Source organism: Lynx canadensis, chromosome A1 (genome assembly GCF_007474595.2).
Source record: "Lynx canadensis isolate LIC74 chromosome A1, mLynCan4.pri.v2, whole genome shotgun sequence".
NCBI lineage: Eukaryota > Metazoa > Chordata > Mammalia > Carnivora > Felidae > Lynx > Lynx canadensis.
The window spans coordinates 129,599,675-129,614,950 of NC_044303.2; the positions used below are offsets into that span (position 1 = coordinate 129,599,675).

The 15,276-nt window shown below is 40.4% G+C and overlaps 1 long non-coding RNA gene across 1 annotated transcript; it reads left to right on the forward strand.

The window, feature by feature from the left end:
• Nucleotides 1–895: 895 nt before the first annotated feature.
• On the forward strand, nt 896–14,062 carry LOC116738077. The gene is made up of 3 exons (XR_004343646.1): nt 896–2,993; nt 3,199–3,311; nt 13,836–14,062. It is a non-coding gene; the product is annotated as an uncharacterized LOC116738077 (long non-coding RNA).
• Nucleotides 14,063–15,276: the final 1,214 nt, after the last annotated feature.

Below are 15,276 nucleotides of genomic sequence, written 5' to 3' on the forward strand. Positions count from 1 at the left end.
GATCATAAGGAATTATGCAGGTGGAACCTTATAAGGGAAAGAAGGAAGCAGGAGAGTCACAATCACAGAAGGAGATGTGTCTATTGAAGCAGAGGTTGTAGTGATATGACTCATGGAAGGAGGAATGAGCCAAGGAATGTGGGCAGCCTCCAGAAGCTAGAAAAAAACAAAGAACGGATTCTCCCCTAGAGCCTCCAGGAGGAATGCAGCCCTGCTGACACCTGGATTTTAGTCCATTAAGACCCATTTTAGAATTACTGTTCTTATTCCACAACAGTGAGAGAATACATCTGTGTTCTTTTAAGCCACTAAATTTGTAATCATTTGTTACAGCAGCAATAGGGAACTAATACAGTACCTATGGAATACTTGGAACAGTACCTGGCACATAATCAGCATAGTCACTTGTTTCTTTTTGTTGTTGTCAGTCTTTTCAAAGCATTTGATTTAGTTTTCATAGGATTAAGAACTCTGTTTTTTGTACTCAGGTTTGTTGGTTTACACCATATTTGATACCATCACACATCTATAACCTGTATAGGTTGGCGAATAAAGAGAATGGACTCTTTGTTCAGTCTGCTACCTGGTCTCCACTTGCCCCTCCAGTTATGTCCTGTGGTGGTCTCTGGAGGCTGATCAAATGGACTGTATCATGGGCTTTCTTGCCTTTGGCTTCCATTGTTATCTACAGATACAGTGGGCAGAAGATCGAGGGGAGGAGGAAGAGCAAAGTCAGGGTGATGTCTCCTCACCTCCTGCCCTGCTGGCCCTTGGCCAGCAGTGGCTGCCTTCTTCTTCTGAAGGCCATTGTTCCTGTTGGATGGGCCCTTCTGTGATTGTTTTGGTCTCTGGTACTTCTTGCTCTTGCTCTTTCAGGACTAGGTTGGTAATGGCTGCCCACTGTTGGTAGCCCAGGTACTTCATCTTCTGTTTTTGACAATGCCAATGTAAGTTCATTGAACTTTCCTCAGTCATCCACTTTGTGTGCACCATACTGTGTGTGTCGTGACTGACACAGAAAATACCCATATGTTTCCACAGCAGAGAACACAAATGCCCAGGAATGCTGTCAGGAAGGTCCTTGAGTGGCTTAGTAGCCATAAGTAGTCAGCACTCCATGGGCATACAGAAAGAATGGAAAGCATTGGTCTAGCTAGGACCCTTGTCAATAGCCTTGGCCCTCCAGCCAAGGGCCACCAGGAACACACACGTAGTAGAACAAGTCGATTTTAGTACTTGTTGCAGTGAAGGAGAAAGCACACTATGGGACCTATGGTGGCATCTCGGCAAGGAGGTGCTGGAAAGGACTGACAGGATGTTGGGTTGTCTTGGGTGATTTGGGGGAGGATTTAAGGAAGCAGGGATTTGCTCTGGCTTGGATGCTATGACGAAGCAGGAGTAATTCTATGATTGTGTATCTCAATAAATTTTATCTGTAAGGAGGCCAGAATATACTGAGGATAAAGCTATAATTGGTAAAGTAGCATCAGGCACTCATATTAACTAGGAGTGGTGGGGGCGGGGGATCTTTGGTATTTTGTAGTTTGAGCATTATTCTTGGTTTTGTCTGTGTTAGATATGATGACAGAGTGATCTTGTTTTAGTCTTGATACATCTTGGTCACAGAATGGCCTTGTCTGATGTTGATTTTCTGTGAAATTATTTTTGTTCACTAGGAGAACACCAGGGCCTAGCAATCAGTGCCAGGACAGCTTCTAGCAACATCCATATGGGAGTCAGGGAATACTTTTCTCTTTCTCACCTTGTGTCATGAAGACCGAAGTCTGATCTGCATTGAATAACCCATGCAGCTTATTAAAATATAGATCTTAGGACTCTGTCCCCAGATCTATTGAATTAATGTCTAGGGGTAGGGCTTGGAAGTCTGTATTTCTAATTAGCATGATGCATCATTCTTATGTACACCAGAATCTAAAGCCTACTGGTCTAAAAGAGAGGTATCACAAACATGTTTATAAGCTGAGATTTGTGGTAACAGTTCTCAATGTGAGACATCAAGAGCCAAACAAAGTGTATGTTTAAATTTTCATTAGCATCAAGTTCCAGCACTTTGGAATTACAGGATTTTCACTCAGTGGAACCAGCCTTTGAATTTACAAGGTTATCTGTTCTTATACCTTGTGTGCCAGTTTTAGAAAAACCTCAACTAAGGAGGTCAACCTGTAAGTGACAGAAGAGAAGGGGCTGATCATCTATTACCATAAATCAATAAAAGGTAGACACCAGTAGAAAGGCTGCTGCCAAACAGAGAAAAAAAATCCAACAACATTGAGGAATTGCTTCCAAAGTCAGTGAGAACATTCACAAGGATAAAGCACAATTCCAGAGGCAGAGCTTTTCAAGATGCATAACTGAAATCCCATTTAACAAGGCAAACTACAGATCAGAAATGAGATGCCTTAACTGTAAAACGTCTAGTAAAATTACTGCAGATAGAAACACAAAAATCTTCTTCAAAGGAAAATTCTCAAGAAAGAATACAAAGAAAGCAGAAATGAATGTTAATTTATTCTAAAACCACAACTAGGGAGATATTTGGCCTTCTCAAGAGTCAGAGAAGGACTACCAAAGTCTAACTAAGAAAGAGCCTAACGAACTTTCAATCCGATTTTGAGGCATTAGCGAGATTTCCCTGTTAAGATGACAGGGGCAAGGAGACTTGAGGCTCAGACATGGCCACCAAGTCTAGATCAGAACATTTTATGTTCCTATTGAATTTTCCTACTCTTCGGATGTAGAAGAACTGAGCTCACCACAATCAAATAACCCCACCAAAGCTTTCCTAATAGGAAGTTAGGAAATGAGTCTTCTTAGCCTGAATAATGTGTTTTGTCTTAAAGTCTATTTTGTCTGTAATCTCCACAGGCAGAGAGTCTGCATCTATAGCTCATTACCATTATTCTGATGATAATGTTACGTCTCATCAATTACTTGGGAGGAAGGTCAAATTTAGCAGCCAAATCTCCCCTTTGGTGAGACCATCAAGAATATATCTATCACCTCCCTTCCCAAGATCTACATGCCCTGCAAAAGCGTCTGTGCCCATATTCTCTTTCCCCTCCCTCCTCCCTCCCTCTCCTCCCTCTCCACCTCCTGTTTCTGTCACAGTATTACCAGTTACAAAATCTTGCCAGATTTAAGCCCTGATTCATTTATTCCTTTTCACTTTCGTTTCAGAAGGGTCAAGCAAGGATGGTTGAGAAAATCATGGAGACATAAAAAAGGGGAAGAACCTGCATGTAAGAGAGAAGATACTGTGTGACTTTGTAAATAGATATTGGAAATTAGAGGTAGGTGGTTCTCTTAGAATTTTAGTCCACATGGAGGAACTTTTTGATTGAGACTATGATTATATAAGCCATACCACTGAGATTTATTTTAATTAAAGGAAAGAAAAATTTCTCAGCCAAGCAAACAAAACAAAAAGACAAAACAGTGAATATGTGTGTGTGTGCTCATATATATATATATATATATATATATATATATATATAGTATATATATATATCTCAAAAATTGTTTCACTTCCATAGTAAATTCACCTGGAAAATCTACCTTGATGGATGCATCTTTGACAATTGGCTCAGGCTTTAGATTTTTTTAAAATGGAAGTTCAGCTCAATCCCACAATTCATTTACTCAACTTACTTCCTAGAATTTTAAGCAAGAGTTCAACCTCACAAACACAGCTATACTTGGCAAACAAACGTAAAGAGATTAAAAGGACCTGTTTAATCACTTTTCAGAGCATTTATCAGCACCATGCTCTAACCAACTGAGCCAATCGGCTTCAGAGCATTTATAAATTAAACTTGCTTCTGAATAGTTAGGGTTAAATTGGTTCAAAAAGCACTCTCTTAAATTTGACTTTTTCTTCTTGAGGTACTAAGCCTTGTGAAAATGCAAAACTCCTAGGAGATGTAGCATTTTTGGTAGACTGCCACCAACCCCTGAATTTCTTTATCTACTTGGAATCTATACTGTTAAGTGCATGTATATAGATTCAGAACCATCTATATTCCTGGTGATTTTTAAAATAATGACCCTCTTTATCCATAAAAGTGTGTTTGTCCTTAAAGATTAATTTGTTTGATATAATATAGCCACAATGGTATTTTTTTTTTAATTTTTTTTTCAACGTTTATTTATTTTTGGGACAGAGAGAAACAGAGCATGAATGGGGGAGGGGCAGAGAGAGAGGGAGACACAGAATGGGAAACAGGCTCCAGGCTCTGAGCCATCAGCCCAGAGCCTGACGCGGGGCTCGAACCCACGGACCGCAAGATCGTGACCTGGCTGAAGTCGGACGCTTAACCGACTGCGCCACCCAGGCGCCCCCAATGGTATTTTTAAAATAAGAATTTGTTTCATAAATCTTTTCTCATCCCTTACCTTTTTGTCCTTCTGTGCCATTATGTTTAGGTCTTTTATACAACTGAATTTTAATTTCATTCTGAGAATCTCTGTCTTTTAGACATTACATTCAATCCATTTATATTTATTGTGATTATAGACATTTGGTTTTATTTCCACCGTATTATTTTCTGCTTTCAACCAGTCATACTTTTACTTTGCTTGTTTTCCATTCTACACTTTTTTTTTACAAAGAACTCACATTATATTTATTCATATTATATAAACATTGGAGCTTCACATTCTATCCACCATGTTTCTTAATTACTCTTTCTATTTTGTGTCCCTTTGTCTTACTATCACTCACAATGACTCACTTTTGGAATGTATTTTTCTTATGTTTACAACTTTAGGTTCTATGGTAGATGTCCTGATTCCTAGAAGGTGACTGCTTCCACCAGGGAACACAGTAGTTGTCCTATTTAAATGTTAAACTAGGATTCAAACTAGGCTGCCACTGGGTCACTTAGAGTTCCTCATGCCAAGAGACCAGTAGTCAAAGAAAGGACACACCAACCTTGCAAGAGTAATTCACACTGATCAGGATACACCTGCTATTATCTAATGAAAAAGAGGAAGAATATGTTTCATATTCATTGAGCAATTGGGACATGTCTTGATACTATGCTGCCAAACTGGGGTGCTTCATGGAGAAGTGCAATAGACACAACCTCAAAAGGACATGCTGATTACAAATTTGGGCCTTCATAGCTTCCACCAGTTAAGTTACAAAGAGCATAAGAGATACTAGCCAAGGGTGAGGAGACTTTAGAATAGGTAGTAAAGAAAGGAGATAATGAAAACTGGTTGTACTTTTAAAACTAGTTGCACCAGCAAGGACTGGCATTTATTTCCCTTGTATGATTCCTTAGAAATTGAGACCAACTAGGATCTTGAGGATGTTCTTCCCAGATGGGACATACTTACCACAAAGTGCAAGTGGAAATGGATCTTAGCAGCTCAAGTGGAGTAGAGTGGGTGCTGTTGTGTGCTGCTCAGAATCCCCACCTCCCATCTCATTTCAGGAATGAGACATTCATTTGGTGCATGGTGCATTGGCTGCTGCTGGCTCACTCCTGGGTCCCTCTGGGAATCATCTTTGGCCAAAGGGAGCCATCTTTCCCAGGTTTATGACCTTTTCTCAGGGGCAACTTGTGTCCAATGGCTGATTGATGTTGAAATATAAAGGCCCAGTTTTGGGGCACCTGGGTGGCGCAGTCGGTTAAGCGTCCGACTTCAGCCAGGTCACGATCTTGCGGTCCGTGAGTTCGAGCCCCGCGTCGGGCTCTGGGCTGATGGCTCAGAGCCTGGAGCCTGTTTCCGATTCAGTGTCTCCCTCTCTCTCTGCCCCTCGCCCGTTCATGCTCTGTCTCTCTCTGTCCCAAAAATAAATAAACGTTGAAAAAAAAAATTTAAAGGCCCAGTTTTGTTCTCTCAGTTTGGGATGTTCTTGAAGATCATCCTAACTCCAAAAATCCTCGTGAGATCAGCTGGCTGCTCTGTTGCAACTATATCACTGTATCTCCTTCTGCCTAATCCTTTCACTTCCTGAAATGTGTTTCTTAGATTATTCTCCAGTAAACCTTCTGCATGCAAATCTCTATCTAAAAATCTGTTTCTAGGAGATTCTACCCAAGACATCATCTTTTTTCAGATAATACTTCTATTATTGTAGGTTTCTGAGTACCTATTCTGTTTTTGTACCTGTATCTTGAACCATAAACTCACCTTCAGTGGAAACTTTCCTCTGAAAACCCTCTGTGGCCTAAACTGTAGAAATGACATTCCACAGAGATTTTCTGTTCACTTCTGCCAGGTACTCTAGAGATATCACTGTCCCAGGACTAATTTTTATGTAAATTTCTAATCTTGACAATTCCCAAACCATTATAGAAGTGTACATTCTAACTTTGATACAACATGAGGCAGAGGCCTGAAATTTTATTTTTCTGGGAATGATTTTTTTTTCCTTTTCCATAGCCCAGAACAGTAAACTTTATCTTTTCTCTGTTAAGGTGGGGAAATCTTTTTTCTAGGCCCCTCATTACAGAGGCTACATCCCTTTGAGTATCTCAGCTTCTTCATGAAGGGGTATTAGCTCCCATTCAGTGTCTCATTGAACCCATAACCTCATATCCTGGCTTGACTGTGTATTAAAACCTAAACTAGCATTTGATAACCATCCACGAGGAAGCTTCAGGATCATATCTTGAGCTTCTAGCCCTTAATTTCAGGCACCTTGAAATTTTCATTTAGTTTTTGGAATTTGATATGCATGAATATGATTTTTAATATATTTCCAGAATTTGAAACTATTGCAAAGTAGCTAAATGTTTCTTGGAGATAGGTGTTAGTAAGAAATGGAAATCATGAAAGTACTGACCTTGGAACTGACATGGAAGAAATAACACAACTGAGAAGGAAATGAAAAAAAATCAGATTGTCTCTTTCATGCTCAGGTCAGGCTCTGAGAGCCTAGGCATTAACATGGTAAAAAATTGATCTAGAAACCCAGGGAACTTCAAGTGTCTCCCTAATGGCACTGTGAGTTCTTTGAGGGAAGGAACTGTGTCTTATTTGCTATGGTATTCCTCGCATCTAGTTCATACCTGGCGTATAGTAGATTTTCAGGAGATACCTTTTGGCCAAATGAATGAGCCAGAAATAAAGCAGTGCTGTGCAAAATGGTGAGATATTTTCAAACACACAAGAATAAAACATAATGTTATATCAACACTGGTCTAAGAAGAATATAAAAAAATAATAGAAAAGGAAAATGTGAACCAAGTTATACTCATTCTTTCCAGTGTTCTTCCAATAAGTATTTATTGAGTGTCCCTGGTTGAATCTGGACTGTGCTAGGCATGGAGAATGCGATAGTGGGAACAGAAGGTCATGGTCTCTGCCCATGTAGAGATCTGGGACATGCAGACTTTAAATGAAAACACTAAAAACAAAAAAATAAGTATAAAGACTTGGGTGGCCAAATGGTATATTAGTCCAGGAAAATCTCTCTCCATTCCTTTTGTCTCAGTGTACTTATTAATAGTACCCCCATTCAGTATCAGAAGTGTCTCAGGTTGTACAGTCATCTTGAGTATGACTGAAAGGTATGTGGTGTTAGCAAAGTGCACAACAGAGAGTCATCTACTCAGAGAGTAGAAGAAAGACAAGACTGACCCGAAAAATGGTAGATGGAAAACACGGCATATGTGACTGTGTAGGAGTGCAAGTGGGGAGACCCTGCCAGGCAGATAGAATACCATGTGCAAAGCAGGGTACATTGGGGAATCAATAGGAGGCTTGTCTGGCTAGAATATCAAGGGCAAGAGGTAACATTGAAGGATAGATGGCATCAGACCATGTGGGCCTGTGGAATTTTATGTATTTTGGAATTTTGTTAAAGGGTAACTTTAATCAAGGATGGAGTTGGGGGAAGTAGGGAATTTAGCATTTTGAAAGATTCCCTTTGGCTGCAGTGTGGAGAATAGATTTATGAAATTTCAGGAAGCTAGTTGGAAAGCTACTGCACTAGTCCAGTTAAGACATGATAGTAGCTTGAAATAGAATGGTGGTAGAAATGAAAAGAATTAAATGGATTTGAGATGAATCTAGAAGGCAAAATTAACAGAACTTAAAGATGAATTGGCTATGGAGAGAGGGGAATAGGGACGCATATAGAATAGATTTCTGGCTTATGCACCTGCGATTTACTAAGCTAGGGAATACAGCTAGTATTAAGACTGGCATATGTATCCATCCATGTAGTTACCTCTTCAAGAAACCGGCATTCATTGACACTGGTATATGTCAGGCATTGTGGGTAATAATAAAGGTGTTTATTATGAAATCTAACCCACAGAGTATAAATACACACATATATGTTGTACCAATTATTGTACTTTCAGCTGTAAGTAATAGAAAACTAGAAAATTCAAGTCAAAATGTGTAAGCAGTGAGAACATTTGTAAATCCTCAAATGGGGAGCTCCAGGTTGGCTGATTCGGTTGCCTTCATGACATCAAGGATGTTAGTTCTTTGTATCTTTCTACTCTGCTGTTGTTAGTTGACTTTTCCTTGACTAGTACCCTATATGGTTGCATAACTCTTATCCCAGTTCCAAGCACATGTAGCTATGTCAGCGTTCAGCAGCAGCATGATGATTTTGCCCATGTGTCTTTTTTTTTTAAGCTGAGAAACCTTTCCTAGAATCCCTCCAATAGATTCCTCCTCACATCTTAGTCATCACAGAATGATCTCTCTGCTTATTCCTAAGCAAGGACTGGTGAGAGAAATAGGATTGCCATGATTTGTCCAGTAAGGCACACAGCCAAGTAGAAGAGGATGCCTAGTCAAACAAATTTGGGGTTTTGTTTACACGGAGAAAGAACGATGGGGCACCTGGATGGCTCAGTCAGGTAAGTGTCTGACTTTGGCTCAGGTCATGATCTCCTGGTCCATTAGTTTGAGCCTTCCCCCCCCCACCCCCCCACCCCCCCGCCTTCAGGCTCTGTGCTGACAGCTCAGATTCTGGAACCTGCTTTGGATTCTGTGTCTCCCTCTCTCTCTGCCCCTTCCCTGCTCACACTCTGTCTGTCTCTCTCTTTCAAAAATAAACATTAAAAAAAGAAAAAAAGGAGAAAGGGCAAAATGACTACTGAGTAAGCAATTGAGGGTGTCTGCCCTACCTATAAAGCAAGGCAGTATTTGTATGGTCTTAGGAATGGTTCACAGTGGTTCAAGAGATTGAAGCAGAAGAAATCACCTTGGATATTGGAGAATAAGAAATGTTTCCAAGGCTGGGGAAGGTTATTAGGTTTATGTCACTCTGAAGGCAGAACCTGAGGTCTGAGATTATAGCACCACTTAAAAGAATACAACATAAATCCATCTTTACCCATTGATCCTCCCAATTCCAGGCATCCTCGTGGCTTTCCTAAGTTCCTCCACAGTCATATAAATACTGTTTCTTATTGTTTCTCAGCTTCACTGACCTGAAAGAAGAAGGGTTGAATGATATTTTGCATAAAATTCTGAAATATTTGTTACTGAGCTCTGGCTCAGTCCAAGCCTGACCTGTTTCTGTCATTACTGCTGGAATAGTTCTCCAGCTCTTGCCAGATTTTGAGTTGTCAGGATAATAATTTATCCATCTTGTTGTCAGATTCACAGCTAGTTTGCCTGACTCTAGGGGAATCTAGATGACTATCACTACACACAGTGTGCAACTCATATATTAAATGCATTTAATTCCAGATATCCTCCCCTGCCATACCCCATATGCAGAGACTTAACCAAACTACTGTGGGAATAGCGTATTCCCGTATGATGGAAACCTCTTTGGTCCACCAAAGATCAGTTTTCCTCTAGTTTCCTTTAAATGCTTACTATCAAACTGGCATTATTTACTGACCACAGTTAGTAAGTCAGTCTCACGGGTCTCTGGGCCCAGAGCTCTCTTGTGTTTCTGTGTTCCTTCCATCCTCACTGCCCCAGTCAACTACTCTCAAATCAGGCCTATTTGTCAAAAGAGTCTCAATTTCCTGGTATGGTCTGTAACCTTTTTTTTTTTTTAAGTTTATTTATTTTGAAAGAAAGTTTATTATTTCAGAGAGAGAGAGGGAGAGAGAGAATCCCAAGCAGATTCTGCACTGTCAGTACAGAGCTCAGTGTGGGGCTCAAATTCACAACCCATGAGATCATGACCTGAGCCAAAGTCAAGAGCCAGATGCTTAACAGACTGAGCCACCCAGGTGCTCCCCCTACTCTCATGGGTCTGTAACCTATTTATTTTATAAATGGCCAATTGCAGTTTAAAGAGAACTCTCTGAATTTGCTTTTACAGGGCCAACCAGAAGTTATTTTGCATGTTTATGAATTTGTCCCATTCTGCTTCTCTCCCTTACAATGGGTCCTTTTCAAGGTTTTAACTACAAGCATTATATTACCCTTCTGACTATTCCTTTCCTCCTCCTCTAAGGAATGCTTGGAAAGGAATCCAATTGTGGGAAGATGTTAGGTCTTTCTCAAAAGCATTCCATGTCAAATAACAAGCATCCAGTTGTAGTTCAAATAAAACCCTAAAAGTGATTTAAGTGTTAAGTCAGAGTGGTAATTACTGGTTTTGAAAGCAAATCATAACGACTTTTTACAGTTGTACTCTGTTATTCTTCCTTTCTCATTCTCTAGTCAGTGTTCTTCATTACATCTCCCCAGGAAAATACACAGGGAGAAAATACAGTAAGGCACATGAGATGGTCCAACACCCCGGTTACCACAAGCAGCCTGATAAAATTTGGTAGGTCACAGGGCAGTAGCACAACATCTAGGCCTCCTTCTCTTACTTTCCTTTTTCCACCCTCAAAACTATACATGTAAGTACCAGTGAATCAGTTAACCAAAATATATCAAGTATCTACTACTGGTTGAGGAGGGACTTGTTAAGCAAGTCACAATTTAGTAATACCTCTAGATGCTCTCTCATTTGGTATTAGGTACAACCAGACCAACAGAGAACTAACTCGACCGCAAAATTTTGTGCTATTCCCCCATAGAACTGATTTTACTGGATTTGACCATGGCATTTTATCACTTCTTTTATCCTTCATTGAAGGACATGGTAAGAAATGGAGTGATGAATCTTGTGCCTCTACTGGCTGCTAAGATATGGTTGAAGATGTTTATCAGGTGGTGCCTTTTTTATGCACACTCACTGGGAAAAATTCCCAGTGAATTTATTGAATTTATTATTATTGAATTTATTATTATTTATTTATTTATTATTAATTTATTATTATTATTGAATTTATTATTCAAAGTGGTCACACTTTTTCTGAGAGACTTTCTTTTTTTCTTCTTTTTGTAAACCTCTTGGTCTCTGTGAATCGTGTCACTGATCATGTTTCTCTTTTTGCTGTGGTTGCTAGAAAGCTCAGATCATAATGTTGTGCCTCATCTCTAACAAGCATTGAGCCAGAAGCTTAAGGGGCGTGTGTGTGTGTGTGTGTGTGTGTGTGCATGCGCATGTGTGTGTACTTGGCTCATTCTTCACTCCATTCTACATTTTTTCCTGTGCTCACTTTACATTTCACTTATTTTTTTCACACAACAGAAATTTATTTCATGCTCACACAGTTGTTGAATACAGGTATTTGGCAGCTGGCCTTCTGTGAGGTAATTTGGGGCCCATGATCCTTATTGATCTACCATCCTCTAGGGCCTCCCATCCTCTGCATGGAGTCAACACCTGTGTGAAGAGAGAATAAAGGAGCAGCAGGAGGTCTCCTGGTCTAGGCCTGGAAGTTCTGTACATTATTGTCACTGATGTTCCAGAATGTAGTCGCACGGCCACACCAGATAGTAAGGCAAACTGAGAAATGTGGTATCATATTGTCTGGGAAGGAAGGAAAATGACTGTAGTGGATGACTTGCCAATGTTTGTCATACGACATGAGAAGTATGGTATAAAGGAAACAGCTTGCTTGTGTCCCTTGCATTGAGGAGGGCACCTGTTAGGATGAGCACTGGGTGTTGTATGGAAACCAATTTGACAATAAATTTCATATTTAAAAAAAAAAGGAAAAAAGAGAAAAAGAAAAAAATGTTGATTTTTTTTTTAGATATCAAGATGCTTTAACTTACCAGTGGATTTTATCATTCCATGTATCAGGGTATTTTCTAGGGCATGGACACAATAAACAATTTTAGTGAGTAAAAAAAAAAAAAAAGGTATTTCTGGTAAGAGCATTAGAATAGTTGATGTCAGCAAAAGTAACCATTAACTAATTGTTCAGTACAGATACCCCAGGTTGACTGGGGAATTTTCTCTTTGTGACACCTTGCCTTTCTGTCCCTTCTTCTCAATTCTTCCTGTCATGGCCTTTGTTCAGGTCATTTCTATGTTGGTTGTGTCCACATGGAACCTCTACCTGCCTGGCTTCTGGGAGAGGACTATCTTCTGAACATGTCTTGTGTTTTTCTTTCTTCTGCAGGCTTGCTCACATATTTTACTATTACCTAATGCTGTGTAAAAAAAACAAAAACAAACTATCACCCCAAAGCTCAGTGGCCTAAAGTAACAATAATTATTTATATCTCTTATGGTTTCTGTGGGTCAGAAATTTGGGGAGCAGCTTAGCTTGCTGGTTTTGACTTGGGGTTTCTCGTGAGGTTTCACTGAGATATCTACCGGGGTTCTTAGTCATCTAAAAAATTTGATTGTGGCTTGACGATCCCATGGTGGTGGCTCATTCACATGGATGGTGAGTTGGTGCTGGCTGTTGACAAGATGACTCAGTTTCTCTCCATGTGGGCTGTCGCCAGGGCTTCTTGAGCAGCCTCCTGACGTGGCAGCTGTTGTCTCCCAGAGTGAGCATTTAAGAGATCACATACATTCCACGATGCCCTGTATGACCAGGCCTCAGAAGTCCTGCACTATTGCCTCTGCCGTACTCTGTTGTTTATCCAGAACAGCCCTGATTCAGTGTGAGAAGAAACTACACAAGAGCATGGGTATCAGGAGACAAAAACCACTGGAGGATGTCTGGGAGGCTGGCCACCACCCATACTTCGCATTTGGAATATATCCCCGCCTCAATCGCAGTTTTGCAAAATTCTCTCCCACTTTTAACACTCAGTTCAAAGCCTATTCTTTCCATGAAGTCTGTTCTGATCACTCAACAACTAGGTCTCCTATCGTAAGTCTTACTGTTCTTACCATACATATGGCCTTTATCATTTCATACCTTGTTTTGAAGATGTACACATCTGTCTTTGCTTTCAGTTGGGATTTAAGCATTTGGAGACATGCCCTCTGTCATATAGTTCGCATTCAAGAAATATTTTTTAGGTGGATGAATGAAGGGCTGAATGAGGACTCCAAGCCAAAAGCCCTGGTTCTCCTCCTGGGCACTTTGCCCTGCTGCTTGGCCTCAGCCCACTCTCTTCCCCTCAGTCCTAGTTTCTTTATATAATATAAATATAATAATACTTACCCACCTTTCCTCACAGAGGTATGGTTTTTAATGTTTTTTTTTTTAATTTATTTTTGAGGGGGGGAGGTGCTGAGCAGGGGGGAGGGGCAGAGAGAGAGGGGGAATACAGAGGATCTGAAGCAGGTTCTGTGCTGACAGTAGAGAGCTCCATGAGGGGCTCAAACCCACAAATTGTGAGATCATGACCTGAGCTGAAGTCAGGGCTCAAACTCATGAACCTTGAGATCATGACCTGAGCCAAAGTCGGATGCTTAAACAACGGAGCTACCCAGGCACCCTATAGGGGTACTTTGAGATTTGAAAAAGGTAGCCTCAAGAAAGAGTTTTCAGGTATATAAACAACAAGGGCAAGGTGAGGTTAGTTACCTGGGTCACCAGCGTTGGCTGAAAGGAATCCTGTTGTCACAGGTGGAGGTCAGTCAATACCTTGATTTCATCCTCAAGGAAGAGTTAACACCTGTATCAAGCTGTCAGCATATAAATGCCCTTCATTCCAGCAGCTGCTGTCAGCATAGTTCATGGCTTGGCCTCCTTCAGCAAAGAGGACTGCCTGAACCAGGGCTGAGCCCCTTCACAGTCGCACTCTGGAAATGTTGAAGCTCAAAGGTAAGGTCTTTTTTTTCTAGTAGAATTCTCTGGTGTCCTCTTCCTTCGTGTAGTACGGGTTTTCAGCTTTTCTGTTATAGACAGTTGACCAGGTGCAATTTTTTCCAGCCCACCCCTTAAAAGATATTATTCTAAAAATTAATGTAAATTCATCTCTCTTTTTGGGGTACAGTTGAGGCATTTTCATACGTGTGTAGAATGACGTAGCCACTACCACCACAATAGGGATGCAGAGTGGCTTTTTCACCCCAGGCAACTGCTTGCTGCTTTCTCTTTGTAGTTGCAACCATTCCCCGCCCCCGGCCCCAAACCAGGGGAAACCACTGTTTCGTTCTCTATCACTACAGTTTTGTCTTTTTGAGAATGTCCTGTAAATGGCATCCAATAGTATGTAACCCTTAGGGGTTGGTTTTTTTTACTTTACATGTTTTCGGGATTCATTACCTTTGTTTATTTTTCTTAATGGGTAATATTACTTTGTAAGGATGATGTATTCCGTTTGTTACCCATTCACCTGTTGAAGTGCTTTTGGAGTGGGATTGCTGGTTCACCTGATAAATGTCCATTTAGCTTTGTGTTTAACTACCAGACTGTTTTCCAGAGTGGCTGCACCATTCCAGATGAATTTGCACCAGCAATATATGAGAGACCCATGGTTCCTTGTTCTCACCAACGCTTAGTTGTGTGTTGTTTAAAAACAATTCTCATAGATAAGTATTGGGATTTCATGACTTTAATTTGTATTTCCCTCGAAGGTGAAAGGCCTGTTCAAGACTTTGCCCACTTTCTAATTATGTTGTTTTCCTCCTGTTGAATTTTGAGAATTACCAAGGTATTCTGGATATAAGAGTGCATATAGATTCTGCATTATACATGCATAAATTCATGAGATAGCAGAGATTTTAAAAAAATGGTCCTTCAGATCTTGGCATACTTTGCCAAAATTCTCGCTAATACTTACTTTTCAGTTTCCTTGGTGCATTCCGTCCAGGTTCTATTCCTGAGAGACACACAGTGGAGTGTGCTTACTCCATTTTAACCAGAACTGGAAGCATTCGATGTAAATCCTACTCTTCTTAGTTCTTCAGATTTCTAGTTTCTGTGTTCCATGAAGGTCAGAAGCAAGATTTATCATCTTTGCATTGCCCTCTGAGCCTGGCAGAGTACCTTGAATGAGATTTTGTAAGTCACGTATTCGACCGGGGAACACTGGGATGGTTGTGTCTGCTACACCATGTGGAGT